The following is a 15,056-nucleotide window of genomic DNA, read 5'->3' on the forward strand; positions in this document are numbered from 1 at the left end:
TTCATCATTTTTGAGGTTTTGAAAAAAAGACGAAAATCACTCGAGACAATGGACTATAGCCCATGGTCTCGGAGTGATTGTCGTCTTTTTTTCAAATCCTTGTTTTTCATCAATTTTGACCATGGACTATATAGCCCATCTCGGACGGCATACTATAGCACGCCGTTTATCTACATTTTTGAGGATTTAAAAAAAAAAGACGAAAATCACTCCAACGGCATTACTATAGCATGCCATTTTTCATCATTTTTGAGGATTTGAAAAAAAGATGAAAATCACTCGAGACAATGGACAATTTTCGTCTTTTTTTCAAATCCTCGTTTTTCATCATTTTTGACCATGGGCTGTAGCCCATCTCAGGGCATACTATATAGCACGCCATTTTTCATCATTTTTGAGGATTTGAAAAAAGACGTGTTTTGGCATTAAAGGACCACTTCACCACTTTTCCATGCACCTATCTTCATATAATTGGTCCTCACTAATGTTCATGATAAAATACCACCATTTCGGTCTGTGTCTCATAGGAGGGCTGTATGGCAGTTAATTCCTCATCGATGATGTCACTGGTGGAAGGGTTTCTGAACTGCCCACAGCCCTCCAATAGACACAGAGAGGAATAACATCGTGGCATTTTATCATGAACATTAGTGAGGACCGATTATATGAAGGTATAGGTTGAAAAGTGTTGAAGTGGTCCTTTAAGCATTCATCAGCTCAACGCCGAATGCATGCGCATTTATGTTTTTACGTTTTTTTTTGTTTGTTTTCTGAGCTCAATTGCACCCAAAAAAACTGAACTTTGAACATTCAATAGATTTTCTGTGGTGCTGTCACAGCCTGCAAATCCCATATATGTCAATGGGATTTGCCAGCAGATGTCACTGTTTTCACTGTTTTGCCTGTTTTCATTGCAGCTCAAAAGGCTTCCAAACCCCAGAGAAAACTTCATACCACACACAGAAAATCCACTGAATGTTCAAAGTTCCGTTTTTTGGGGCGTAATTGAGGTCATAAAACCTGAAAATTAATGTCATGAAACCTTTAACCGAACTAATAAGAGTGGTGACGAAGTGGTGGTATTTTCTATATCAGTGTGAATAAACATGACAAAAAGCTCTCCAAATCGCTCTGTACTAACAGCAGCAGCAATAGGGCCTTTCTGCCCCCCCCCCCTCTCCCATTGTTTATATTGTGTTTAGGATCCAAGATGGCCACACCACCAGGAGGGGGTACATACTGTATGCCCTTACTGGGCTGCATTCAAGACACTTGCCTTGTGTCTGACACCTGACTTGTGTCTGAACACAGCTTTGATGGATGTGTTCTGCCCCCCCCCCCGCGGCCATTAAACACAGACACAAGACAAACGCCAGACAGGTGTCTTGAATTTGTGAATGCAGCCCAGTAAAGGCATATGTCGACCCCACCCGCTCACCTCCGCTCCACCCCCTCCTGGTGCTGCGGCCATCTTGGATCCTAAACACAATATAAACAATGGGACATTATAACAATGTTATTATAACAATAACATGCTTGCTGTCAGTGCCTTCCTCAAAGAAAAATGAAGGGAGGGGGGGAAGCGTCGGTGTCCGGCCCGGGTCGGACGCATATATTAATAATTAAGGTCGGGCTCGTTTCGGGTCGGACACAAAGCTATCGGGCCCGGGTCGGGCTGTATAAAGTCGGCCCGATCCCAGCTCTAGTGCGTACCGACCTGCTATACAAAAGAATTACATTAAATATTTTCTGATTTGTTAGGCTTTAGAATAAGGTTTCCAAAAATATATAGTTTTACAAATCTTCATCCCACGAAATGACATAAGGAACCTGACTAACATGAAGAGTGGAGTGGAGCCAATGACCTTGACTCGAATGCTGAGATTAATTAATTGGTTGTTGTTCCATTTCAAAAGTTGAAATTGTTACGTTTATGCAACCAAGTAGTTTTCATTACTCAAACCACTTAGCATACACTGCAGCAAAAACAAACAAAATGAAGAAAAGAAAATATATATTACAGACTATAGCCTATTTTAAACACATTCATTTCATTATAGTTCAGTCAGACAACTCACGAATAGTTAAACCAATATTTATTGCAGAATGAGTAACAAGTGTGCATATGATATTAGATTTGGCGTTCGGCTCTGCTGGATTTCTCCCTGCTCGGCATGGTTAAGCAATAACACAGAATATAAAGAGCAGGGAGATAGATATACAATAACCCCCCATGGGGAACATAAATAGCAGAGCCGTGGTGGTGCTGGGGAGGAGGTGGGAAAAAACATCGCATACAACCGGGGACCATATGCAGAGGAAGGCAGGAAGAGCATGCAGACTGGTGAGCTTAAGTAGCCCGCCCAATTGGTCAGCTGACTGCCGCATCGGCGAATGACGTGAGGGACTGCACACACTGTACACCCACATAGTAATGCAGCATGTTAACCCCTTGAGTATAGTATGCGCCTTGAGCATGGCATGAACCCCCTTGAGGTTGTCTGAATGAACTAACTTCGCAAGCTACGTCTCATTTCAGTCAGACAACTCACGAATAGTTAAACCAATATTTATTGCAGAATGAGTAACAAGTGTGCATATGATATTAGATTTGGCGTTCGGCTCTGCTGGATTTCTCCCTGCTCGGCATGGTTAAGCAATAACACAGAATATAAAGAGCAGGGAGATAGATATACAATAACCCCCCCAACACACATACTTTCGGTGAACTCTCACCGTTGATCCGGGCAGGTGACCCACTATGGATACACAGTGACGAAATGCAAATATGCATTTCTGGAACCTGCCGGATATGCCAACCCCCCCAACAAAGCAGAACCGGAACGCCCTACGGGAATACTCAACCGGTACACATCCGTGCAGATGTCCCACTGAGAATAGTGACGAAATGCAAGCTATGCATTTCTGGATTTTGCACGGATATTTTAACTTTTATGTGAGCTATGTGTAGCCATGACTGCACGCCGAGCCGTGAGGCTTACCTCTTGAGAAAATATAATGTGTGGGGCCCCGGCCGATCCCCTTTTTTCTTTTCTTTTTTCTTTTTTTTCTTCTCCCAGCATGAGAGACAACCATCTGGGATCGGCTGGGGCATACTAACCTTAAGCTTAGCTGAAAAAGGCCTGCTTGGCTGCGCTCGCCGATAGGCCATTCCTCTATTGCCAATAGAGGAATATTCTACGCTGCTGCGCGCGTGTAGTGCAACCATTCACCGTTATGCCGACGTCCTCAGCAAGAGGAACGCCACCGGCCCTCTGTCAGCAAGAGGAACGCCACCGGCCCGCTGTTTCTCAAGCTTGAGAAGAGAAGCGGTATGCTGCTATAGCCATTTAAGCTTGAGCTATTGCCACTATAGAGGAATATTCTACGCTGCTGCTGCTGCTGCTGCTGCTGCTGCTGTTGCACTACACGCGTGTAGTGCAACCATTCACCGTTACGCCGACGTCCTCAGCAAGAGGAACGCCACCAGCCCTCTGTCAGCAAGAGGAACGCCACCGGCCCGCTGTTTCAGAGCCGCTATGAACATAAGCTTGAGATGAGAACCGGTATGCTACTATAGCCATTTAAGCTTGAGATAACGACCTGTAAGCATTCCACCCAGCGACCACCGTATATGCAAGGTAATAAGATTACCATTCCTGATCGGATACAGCACTTGCATTCATTACATCCTGCATAAACAACTGAAGCTCTTCTGATTAGATGCACATAATGATTCATGGGCAGCTGAGGACCATGGCCTGAGTTTGGTTGGCAACTGGCGCATCAGCGTGGCAGTAGAATCAGGAGTAGCGAGGGCATGAGCTGAGAAGACCGATAGCCCTGGCTTAGGCAGGGCTCGCGCCACCTTACGGAGTCCAGAACGCAGCCAAAGCAGGTTGCCCAATGCAGAACTAAAAGACACAAGCAGAGACAGAGTTACTTATACTTCATCCTGGCTGAATGATTAAAAGTGTGAATAGGGGATCCTAAGCACGGATCGGAAACAGAGATCATGCTGAGGGTCAAGATCAGCAGAAGAGACTTCCCACACCACACGAGCCCGATAAGCCGTTTAAAGAGAGAGAAACCGATATTTAAAGAGAAAAGCCTTAGATCTTAATCCTAGTCTATTTAGACACCCACGTGATAGATGCCCCTAATGAATTAACTTACATGAGCGGCATATGCTCTTCATGAGGCCTTTGAGCAATTGAATATGAGCTTAAAGAAGTTAAAATAGCTTCATGTCATGCAGACCCGAGAACTGTTCAAGACCACCCTCGTCCAGAACTGGGATGAGATACACTACTATGTTCCATACGAGCAATCTATAATCATGCTGCAGAATCAACAGCGCTGCAGGGTCAGGGTGATGGTGATGGACTTACTTCTTCGCAAGATACTAGAACCATCACTTTCGAAGAAACCCCAACCGACCAACGCCAGCTGAAGAAGCATTGGTGAATCTCCTGACTGAGCGACCTTAGGACGTCTGAGACTTGTGCTGAAAGAAAGCTTAGGACCAAGAGAATATCTGAGGGTCATGAACCTGTTGAACAAATGAGCCACAGATAATAGATAAAACATGATCTGCTTTGAGAGAAAGCAAGATATATGCCTGTCCTGTATAGCCACTTATTTTTGAGTGGTGCAAACCACTCCAACAACCAGCTTTGTCTGTATTTGTGTACCTGTATACCTACGTGTCCGTGCAAAGGTGAGCATGGTTACTATGGTTAGTGTGTGACGTCACTGACATAGCTGATCAGACTATATAAGACCTTGCACCACTCAGTTCACACGGGTGTGATTTTTATTATAATAATTAATAATGTTAATACATGTATTAATTTATTTAACATGACACTAAACAGCTTCTATGAGGAAGCGATGACAGATAATTGACGACATCGATGCCATTACCTATGAACTTATACTGCATTCATTTAGATTGCCATCCAATGCCATTTGAAGCAATAACTAAGAGGAGCAGAAAAACAAGCCTTGCAGAGTCATGAGGCCCGGGGCAGGAGCCCAACTCTTGATTCAGAAGTGTGAGGCGGATTGATGTACACGTACAGCCCCTGGACGTGACACTGGAATGACGCAGGGACTTACTCCAGTCCGACCATTGATGCAGAGTGCCGAGGATCGGAGGAAGCACTGGGTTCCCATTTTCCCGGAGTCTTTGGTATGACCCAGCCGGTGATCGAGCCACAACCTCCCAGACCCTGGGCGGACTCGACTAGCAGCGAGGCCCCTGAGCTGGTACCAGAAAATGAAGGCTTACAACATATTTCACCTGATAGTAGCTACCAAGTAGCTACCAAGCGGCCACGAAGAAAATCGGCCCCATCCCTACTAACTGCAACGTTAAGTAGATTAACAACAAGATATGAGTGAGCGAGTGAGCGAGAGGCCAAGGGTGGCGGGGGACACCCGACAGTCAGCCAGCGCTCGGAGGCCCCCTGAGGGTGGAGGCCCGTTTCAATTGAAACTGGAGAAACAAGCAAAGGCCTCCTATGCAAGTTGCAACTAACCCAAACTTATGATATATCCACTGCGGAATTAAATAGACATTAAACGTCATCACTGTGATATTTGCCTGATGCTGTTACTCAATACTATAGTGGTACTGAGCGACATCAAATCGATTACTGGTCTGAATACAAACTGGCAGACTACATTTCCCGGCTGCACCGGGGAAAACACAACCAATAGGGTGTACCAAAATCTCCTGGAGGGGGCATCAACACATGTGTCACATGGTAGCGGCCGCCATACTTGCTGGCTTGTTTGCATTGAGAAAAACAAAAACAAAACTGACCTCACAATGGTGCAGACTTGCTCAGTAAATAAGTGCCACAGCAGGTCACGTCGAGGAAATGAGCCAGAAAACGGAATTAGATGTTCAGCTTTCCAGCATGGAGACAGCATCAAGGAAACCAGATTGACGAGTTTACAAAAGACGTAGAATGGCTTGGATCGGCGCATGGGCGCAGAGACATAATGTTCAACAAAGTATCTAAGCACAGCCGTGTTTGTTCACAACATTTAACTTGTCCTTGTAATGTATTTGGGCCCGACGTGGTGTTGGTTCACTATGTTGTCGCCAAGAACGAGCTTAATTTTTTACAAATACATACCACCGTCACTCTATTCTGAGTGATGTGGGCTAGAATTTAATGCCCACGAGAGGGCCGTCCCAAGCTTTTCAGACGCCACCCCCTCTTGGTGACGTACATGTTTTCACACGCTATAGGTCGCACAAGCACTGCGACACGGAAGCCAAGCTTGCTGCGAACATAGACATACGTCTATGGCTGCCTTCCTTCATCCCAGGTCCCCTCACGGATAAGTGATGAATTAATGCTTAGGAGTTTCACTTTAGAGCTCCTGGCAGTGGATGTTAGTTGTGCAGAAATGAAGCAATACGCAAGCTGCTAGCCTACCACCTTTTGAAACATCTTCAGTCCCACAAAGCAACTGCCATTACCTAGTCCTACTCAAGGACTGATCAACAGAACATACAATATGAATCTGAAACATTAAAGGTGACAAATGGGCAATGGGACACACGGTGACAAGACGCTATATATATATATATATATATATATTGATCTGAACTCCTGACCTCAAAGAGAGTGAGGGGGGTATACACTGGAGTGACTAGACCGACAGCTGGATATGCTTGAAGAGGCGGACGGAGGCAGCAGTTTGTTAAGGCTTTTAACTCTTCTCCAAGACAGCTCAACCCGGATAGTGAAGCTGAGACATGATACAACGAAAAGAAAGCACTAATTAAATGATGCCCATTGAGAAATACGTCCGAAAATAAACAGCTAGAAACAAATCTACAGATCTACAGCAGTAGACAGTAGGCTATGTCACTTGACATGAGATTACTGCAAATGCATTTGCAATTTTAACCTACTTTAGAATGACGCTGCACATAACTGAAATGGATTGAGATGAATTAACCATAACGTATGATACTGTCCTTATGAATTGGAAACATGGAATGACTTTAAGATTAATAACTATGCCACATATGACTTGACAGTCAGAAAGCTCTTCTAGAGCTGCATAAATGTATTAGTGTTAACCAGGCATAACACTGAAGCATAATAAATCACAGGCAAAAGGGTGCTAGCTTTAGCATTAGTTTAGCATGAACAAACCCTCATGGCAATGAGGAAACCTCAACACCACATGGCTACAAAAGCACCAACCTATATCAAGATTGCAATTAAGGTAGTTACCTCACAGACAACACTTTCCAAAGCACATATAGAAAGTGTTTTAAGGAATACTTTGGTAAGCAGAGTGTGACTGAAGTCTTGCTCCAAAATGAATGAAACTGCTAGGAGACAAACAGGCAGCTGAGTTGCCAGATCTTGAGAAAGAAAGCAACCAGGTGTAGAACCATCCTGTACCCGACTAGGACTCGCCACGTGACAACTTAACTTACAATATATACCCTACTGACTACGACGACTTTGAAACAATACAGTTCATTGGACACGGTCATTTGGATCCATGACAGAACACCAGAACCGAACAATTGACTACAGAAAACAAGCCCAACATTGCTTATAAAAGCGGACGTGGCAACCACTGCACATGAGTTGAGGACCCATCACTGAATGGGAGAAACACTGCACCTGGGCTGACTTGGCAAAACATTAGCAAAATGAGAACTTGGCTATAGAACACATACCATGTTACAATAGAAGCTGCAGCACTGACTGCGCATCCGGCTTAATTACCAAACGGGCTATTATGAAGCTTGTTGAAGCCACATAGTAGAACTCAGCAGCATTAGCAGAATCATATCAAACTCAATATTTGCATACAACCTGCAGGCCCTTATCACAGCAAGGACAGTAGCTGAGAAGCATAATTTAAGCAGAAGTAGCTGCACACACGGACAGCAATAGCAGCAGCAACAACCACGAGGAACAAAAAACATCGCATACAACCGGGGACCATATGCAGAGGAAGGCAGGAAGAGCATGCAGACTGGTGAGCTTAAGTAGCCCGCCCAATTGGTCAGCTGACTGCCGCATCGGCGAATGACGTGAGGGACTGCACACACTGTACACCCACATAGTAATGCAGCATGTTAACCCCTTGAGTATAGTATGCGCCTTGAGCATGGCATGAACCCCCTTGAGGTTGTCTGAATGAACTAACTTCGCAAGCTACGTCTCATTTGGTTGTACTTTTGTGTGTGGGATTTATTTTGTTTCTTGGTCTTTAAATTAGATTTCTACTCACTATTTTACTGGATTATGCTTGATTATTCAATTACACAGAATTGTTCGGCATCTAAATTAGAGAAATGTTTCTGAAAGCATAAGCTGTCTAGTTACGAATCTTGACATGCTCGGCACAATGGTACTTGATAAATTGTCTCAGCGTTTGCATACAGGATATCAGTGCCACTCTTATCTAATCTTATTTATGGTATTCATAATATTCAGTCATTGTTTAATTCATAAAACAGTGCATTGGCATGCATTGCCTAAACATTAATTACATTCAAATTCATTATAATTTGTCTTAATTTCCCAGGCTCTCAACAGGAAAATGAATTCTTCCTGCTGATTACTCTATGCCAGGCAACTCAAAATGCTTCAGAGAAGAAAGGAAAATGAGCTAAACCATGCGAGCCTAGCCTGGCTAATAAGCCAGACTGAAATCACACTGTCGTGTGGTATTTGAGTCTGGAGATGCTGTGTATGATCTTGTTTCCCGGGGGGCGGGTTCAAACATTTTCTCTTTGACGCAATTGGTCAGCGCTACTGTCAGTCAAAGGTCTCAAGCATTGAACGTCACTGTACCAAAGCCCGCCCATATTGCATACCGTGTTCCGATTGGCCACACCAGTTCTCTGGTGTAGGAAATGGGCGTACAATTGAGCCACTCTAGACCGTAATCCGCCGGCAGGCAATTCTTTGCCAACGGCTGATTTCGGTCTGGCTTATTAGCCAGGCTAATGCGAGCCACCATCCTGCTCATCGGAAGCAATGTCTTGCTCAATGACACTTCGACACTAACCCAGGGGGAGTCAAACCGGCAACCTTCCTTTTACCAACAGTGGCGTTGGTAAAACATTTTGAGGGGCAGGTGCTCAAGTTGAAAAAAAGGGGCACCTTGTGTGGTGTGTGGAACTGCCGGCTGCCTTAATAGTGTGAGATTTATAGATTTTGGGACATATAGCCTATAATATATTAGCAGCTTTTAATCCAGAATTGGTGGATGTCACCATGTACTGTACACTGTAGGCCTACAAAACAAAAATCACACCCTTGTGAAGTGAGGGGCGCTAATATATTAAAGTCTAACTCATGTTGATTAGGTGATGTAATGGTGATGTAAAACAAACGGTGCAAACAAACATTAAACGCCATTAACAATAAAGAGACAATATGACGTAAATGACACATTATGACGTACATTTTCCCTTCATTGTCAATGGCATTTACAAAACAAACATTGAACTAAAGACAAACATTAAACCTGTGTATAAGAGGGGGGAAAAAAAGAAAAAAAAGGGCACATTGCTGTCCAGGGCTGGTGTGCTCTAGCACAGTGGTTCCCAAAGTGGGGTCTGGGGACCCCCAGGGGTCCTTGATGGAGTTCCAGGGGGTCCCCAGCTAAATGATAGTTTGGAACCAAATGGACCCTTATGGATCTGTATAACTCTGAGAGTGTACAAATGGAACCATTTGTACACTCTCAAGAGTTAAATTAACATTGATTTAACCACAAATTGGGGGTCCCAGAGATAGAAATGCCATTAAATGGGGGTCCCCATGTAAAATTTCATGTCAAATTGGGAGTCCTTGAAATTAAACGGTTTGAGAATCTCTGCTAGAGCCGTAAAAATCTTCCCTTGCATATCTTTTCAAATGGGGCTAATTAGTGCCAATTTGGGGGTCCTTGAAAAAAGGAAAAGAGGCCGTACAGCTCGTAGTCACAATGCAAGAAACTGTTATTGAACCGACGTTTCGGCAAACAAGATGCCTTCTTCAGGGTATGAAAAAGTTTGGGAAACACTGCTCTAGCACTATAGGGTGTCACAGCCCTGATTACCAAGGAGCTGCTCTACCTCCCGAGCTAATGCTGACAGGCGAGAACCCCGGTCAAATAAGTATACAGGGCTTTAAAATCACCCCATGGAGACTTGAATTCATGGATACTTGGACAGTTTTGTTTTTGTCACAAAAAACAAACAGAAAACAAACAAAAAAACAATGTCTTCCTAGAAAGCGAGAAGCTATCGCTCACAGCAGCTCTGCTCTGGTTGTTCATAAGTTGAATCTCTGTGCATTAGGCAAGCCAATAATGTGATGACAAGCAGTGGTTCCCTATGGAGACACAACGAGGAGACTCTTTTGTGACTCTTTTGTCGCCATAGGGAGTATAGAGATCATAGGGAGCTGGTCATCAAAATGAATTATCGGCATAGGAATGCGACAAAAAGACCAACAAATATCCATGAATATTATTCAAGTCTCCATTGGGTGAGTAATCTCATTGTTTATTTTGGGGGTGAACTATCCCTGCAAGACTAAAGTGCTTAAACCAAGGTCTGATAATATGAAAAGTATTAAAGAAAAAAAAAAGTAGCCAATCGTCCGGTCTTGGTTGAAAGCACACTATAATCTGCGCCAAATTCTTTTCATATCTCTTTCAGTCAGGGTAATACTCCGATGGGAACTAACTGGGAGCCAAAACTTTTCTTTTCCCTCCTAAATTATTGAACTTAGGAGATGTAATTTTACGGTGCATTGTCGTTTTCTATTAAGACGCCATTAGCAGTGTGAGGGGGTAGGAAAGGCTATGGTGGCCTGTTAATCAGAGCGTAGGGAATGGAGTGAAATGGATCCCTAATTACCTGGCCTGTAATCGCCTCATACATCACACAGACATATGGGCCAGATAGCACGCACGCACGCACGCACGCACGCACGCACGCACGCACGGTAACTATGTACATTTACTACTACCTTTGAGACAAATGTTGTACTTTTTTACTTCTACATTTATACATTTTGCAGGTTAGGAAAAACAATATAAGATATCAAATAAATTGAGATTTATCGTATGATAAATGAGCATGATCTGTACTCTACGTCTGTCCACGTATCCGTCCGTCTGAAGGCCTATTCATAGTCTGGATTTTCGGTGGTGAGGTGACCACCGCGCCGGTGGTGAGGTGACCACCGGAGCTCTAATAACGTGGAGCGGTGGTGAGTAGAAACAGAGATAAGGGCTGGGGAGAGCGGTGGTTTGCTCTTCACCGCGGCTCCGTGACGTCATGTTGTAGTTGCGGTGGTCACCTCACCACCGATAAATCAGACTATGATTAACACTTGATAGGTCCATGAATACGTATCTCAAGAACTTGAAGCAGTCGACCGACCAACTTCAAAGTCAGCGCAAGCGTCGGCAAGAGAACCAGAACCGCCGATCCAACCGATAGGCCGATATATAGCATATATGGAGATCTGTTTGGACCGCTGATCCGACCATTAGGCCCATTACAGTCAGCATAATTTGGGCACCCCATTCGACTGGTATCATGTATTGAATCGGCGAAATCATCCGTTATCAGCACGTTTGAATGGTGCCAAAATGTCCATACTGGCATCCTCACTGTTCAGCATGTCATTATCTGCGATTGTAGCATTGTCATTATCACTGATGTCCTGACGGAGGCGCGCCGTGTCTGGTGGCCATGAGCTATGTGAGGCACCGCCGAGCGAGGCGCTAGCCGAGCGAGTCGCCGTGCCGAGCGTTGCGAAGGCCACCAGACCCGACTCAGCGCCGTCCGAGTTACGTCCTGATAGGCAGAGAATAGTATATATTAGTAGCTCCTAGTTCCATGCACCGACAATAGTTGGAAATGACACGTCCACCAGGGGGAAACCTTGACCAGGCTATGTGGTGAGGATGCCAGTATGGACATTTTGGCACCATTCAAACATGCTGATAACGGATGATTTCACCGTTCCAATGCAGAGATAACGGTCGAATCCGCTGATTTGGGAGGGAGCGACTGCAAACTCGGCACAATTTGACATTTTCAGGTGCATCGTAGCCTTTGAACCAACCTTTTTCTTTTCTTTTTAATAATCTTTATCCCACGATTTTTGCAACCCATTTTTCACCCAGTATCAATTATCTAATGTAATCCTGGGCGCGGGTTGGCAGAGGAGGCTCTGCCAACCACGTAGCACGTGGAAGGAACACATTACCCCGACCGGTAACACTTTAAAATAACTATCTGTTATAACTAGTTAATAGATCATTCATAAACTGTTAGTTAATGAGTTATTAATGACTTGTTAAGCATTTGATAATAGTTAAGGATTAATAACTATGTCTAATAAGTACTTAGACAATTCCTCATTTACTCATGTTAATAAATGAGGAATAGTTGCAACTTTAGAATAACGTCCCAATAGCATATGTTAACTATTAACAAATACTTAACTCATTTTGATAAATGAGGAATAGTATAGATCTGTACATAGATGAGTTAAATACGTTTGCTTTGAAAGAATATATATTCAAAGATGTGCGCCACATTTTCATGATTTTTCTAAAATAGCAGATCTACAACCTCGTTTCGCGGCACTCTGTGCCGCTCTGAGCTTGTATAGATCTGCTATTTTTAAACAGCTAAATGTTTTTTTTGTATCAGTCCTGATACAAAAAACATAAATTTCACAAGAAATAGTAGTGTGTGCAAGGGTAGACAGCATATACAGACACATGCGCAGTAAAACATGCTTTTACACCAAAGTGCATCTCAGTGTGCAAAAACACATACGTTTAACACTACTCCAATATACATTCAGCATGAAGCTGCTGTGCAGAGATACAATAAAACATCAACCAAGTTCATTGTTTTTACATGACCACTTCAGAATTAACATGCTATCATTTGTAGCATAAATCACCATTGATATTTCTCCACAAAACTCGATGACTTCGATGTTAGGTGACAGCCTCTCTGGCTGCCCCTAGTTGCTTCTGCATAATACAGTTGCTGGACTGTTTTAACTTGAGTTTTATCAACTTTTTGTAACTTTTGTTCAGCACACAGGACTCACACAAATCACTCATCTCTGAATACTTACTGTTACGTGTTGACATCGTCTTTAGTTTAGATTAATCATACAGTAGATATTTAACCCTTTGTATCCTGAGAGCTTATTTTAGCTATATTCTCTAAATATAATTAATATGTCTCACCATATAAAAACAAGCATCTTTTGGACACATTTCAGGTTTTTTTGTACACATTATATCAATTCTGGGTTACACCAATCCATCACATTGCTGTGATGGACATTAAAAGTCCCTCTAAAATTCTGGGTATTATTAACTTGAACCCCTATTCTGGGGCAGGCATTTGCCAGTAATGGCAGAAATGACAGACTTCAAAGCTCACAGCACATTGCAATGTGTCTTGCTGTGAGCTTGTACATCTGACATTTCTGGCAAAGACATCTTGTGTACAGATCTTTTTTTTTTTTTTAAATCCAGTTGTAGCCTACGAGTGTATATGCCATACTACTGTCCATTGTGTTCTGTTCTGTGTAGCTAAGTGTAAATTTCAACCCCAATTCCACTCCAAAGGACACAACTCCAATTTCCAACTCAATCCAATTTTATTTTCCAACTTTTCAGTTCAGTGTAGGCTTCATTGGTGATTGGCATGGTCTTTTATCAGGTTGAAAACCTTTGAAAACAGAGAATTAACATTACCAAACAAAATAATCCTTTCAAAACAATTCCAAGTAATATGTTATTTTTAACCACTCGTTTTTAAACATTAAATATTTTTAAATAATCAAATGTCTTTTAAACTAAGTGTATTTTAAACAAAGTGTTTTTAAACAAAAACACATAAAAATGAGTGCCTAAATTAAATGCCTTTTAAAGTCAACATTTTAAATTAATTCACCATTTAAGCTTGAATAAAATGATTCAAAATTAAGTAAACATCTCAGCACTTTAAATGGAATGAGTATTCAGCTGAACTTTGAGCTTGTAGACCAGCTCTAATTGAATTAGGCATTTAACATGGTACATTGTCCACATTTTTAGTAGTAGTCTCTTAAATAATTCTTAACATTTAACTTAAGATCTGCCACTTACTTTGACTTTTCAAACTGACAGCAAAAAATGACGGCAATACTGCATTGTTTTTTAATGTGTTCCTTCCCCACTTCAAACTGAAGCAGTTGAACCTATACTAAACACAATTAGCCAGATTTTAACCACATCAAACAGTATTGCATACAAATTGTAACTAAAATAATACAATATCACCGACCATTGGAGTATTTGGAGGTAGAACCCAGGAGTAGATCTCATGTTTGCATCTGGTGGTTTGTTTCAGAGAATGAACCGCCATTCCTTGTCAGGTGCTCCTAATCAGGTAACGAGCAGCATCTACATCTACATCTCCAATCTTGCTGCTGCACTCTGGGAGATGTAGTTTCTGAGGTCTGAGATGTCATGCTGACAATATTTTTGGTCCATTTCTGACACTGTAATGCTCTTCAGAAATGCTTGTTGCATAATTACATATTATTATTATTATTACATAATAAAAGGCGTTTGCACTTCTTTATTGATATATTTAATTAAAAAAAAATGTTCCCTGTTTCATCTGTGGTAATTCTTCTGTAAAATATAGCATCCAGAAAAGCTAATGTGATATTATTTCCAACTGTTCCTCTTTTATCAACATGAGTTATGTGTTAATAGTTAACATGTGCTATTGGGACGTTATTCTAAAGTTGCAACTACTCCTCATTTATTAACAGAGTAAATGAGGAATTGTCGCAACTGTATAATAACGTACGAATACTAACTATTAACTTAACTAGTCATAAGTGATTTACTAATGGCTTGTTCATAATCATTATTTAATATTCATAATGGTCTCTGGCTCTTCTGTCATTATCCATTCGGCCTTTTAAGAACAGCATGCATGGTGGCTCACTGGGTACAGAGCCTGCCTG

Source organism: Electrona antarctica, assembly GCF_951216825.1.
Source record: "Electrona antarctica genome assembly, chromosome: 21".
NCBI classification, from domain to species: domain Eukaryota; kingdom Metazoa; phylum Chordata; class Actinopteri; order Myctophiformes; family Myctophidae; genus Electrona; species Electrona antarctica.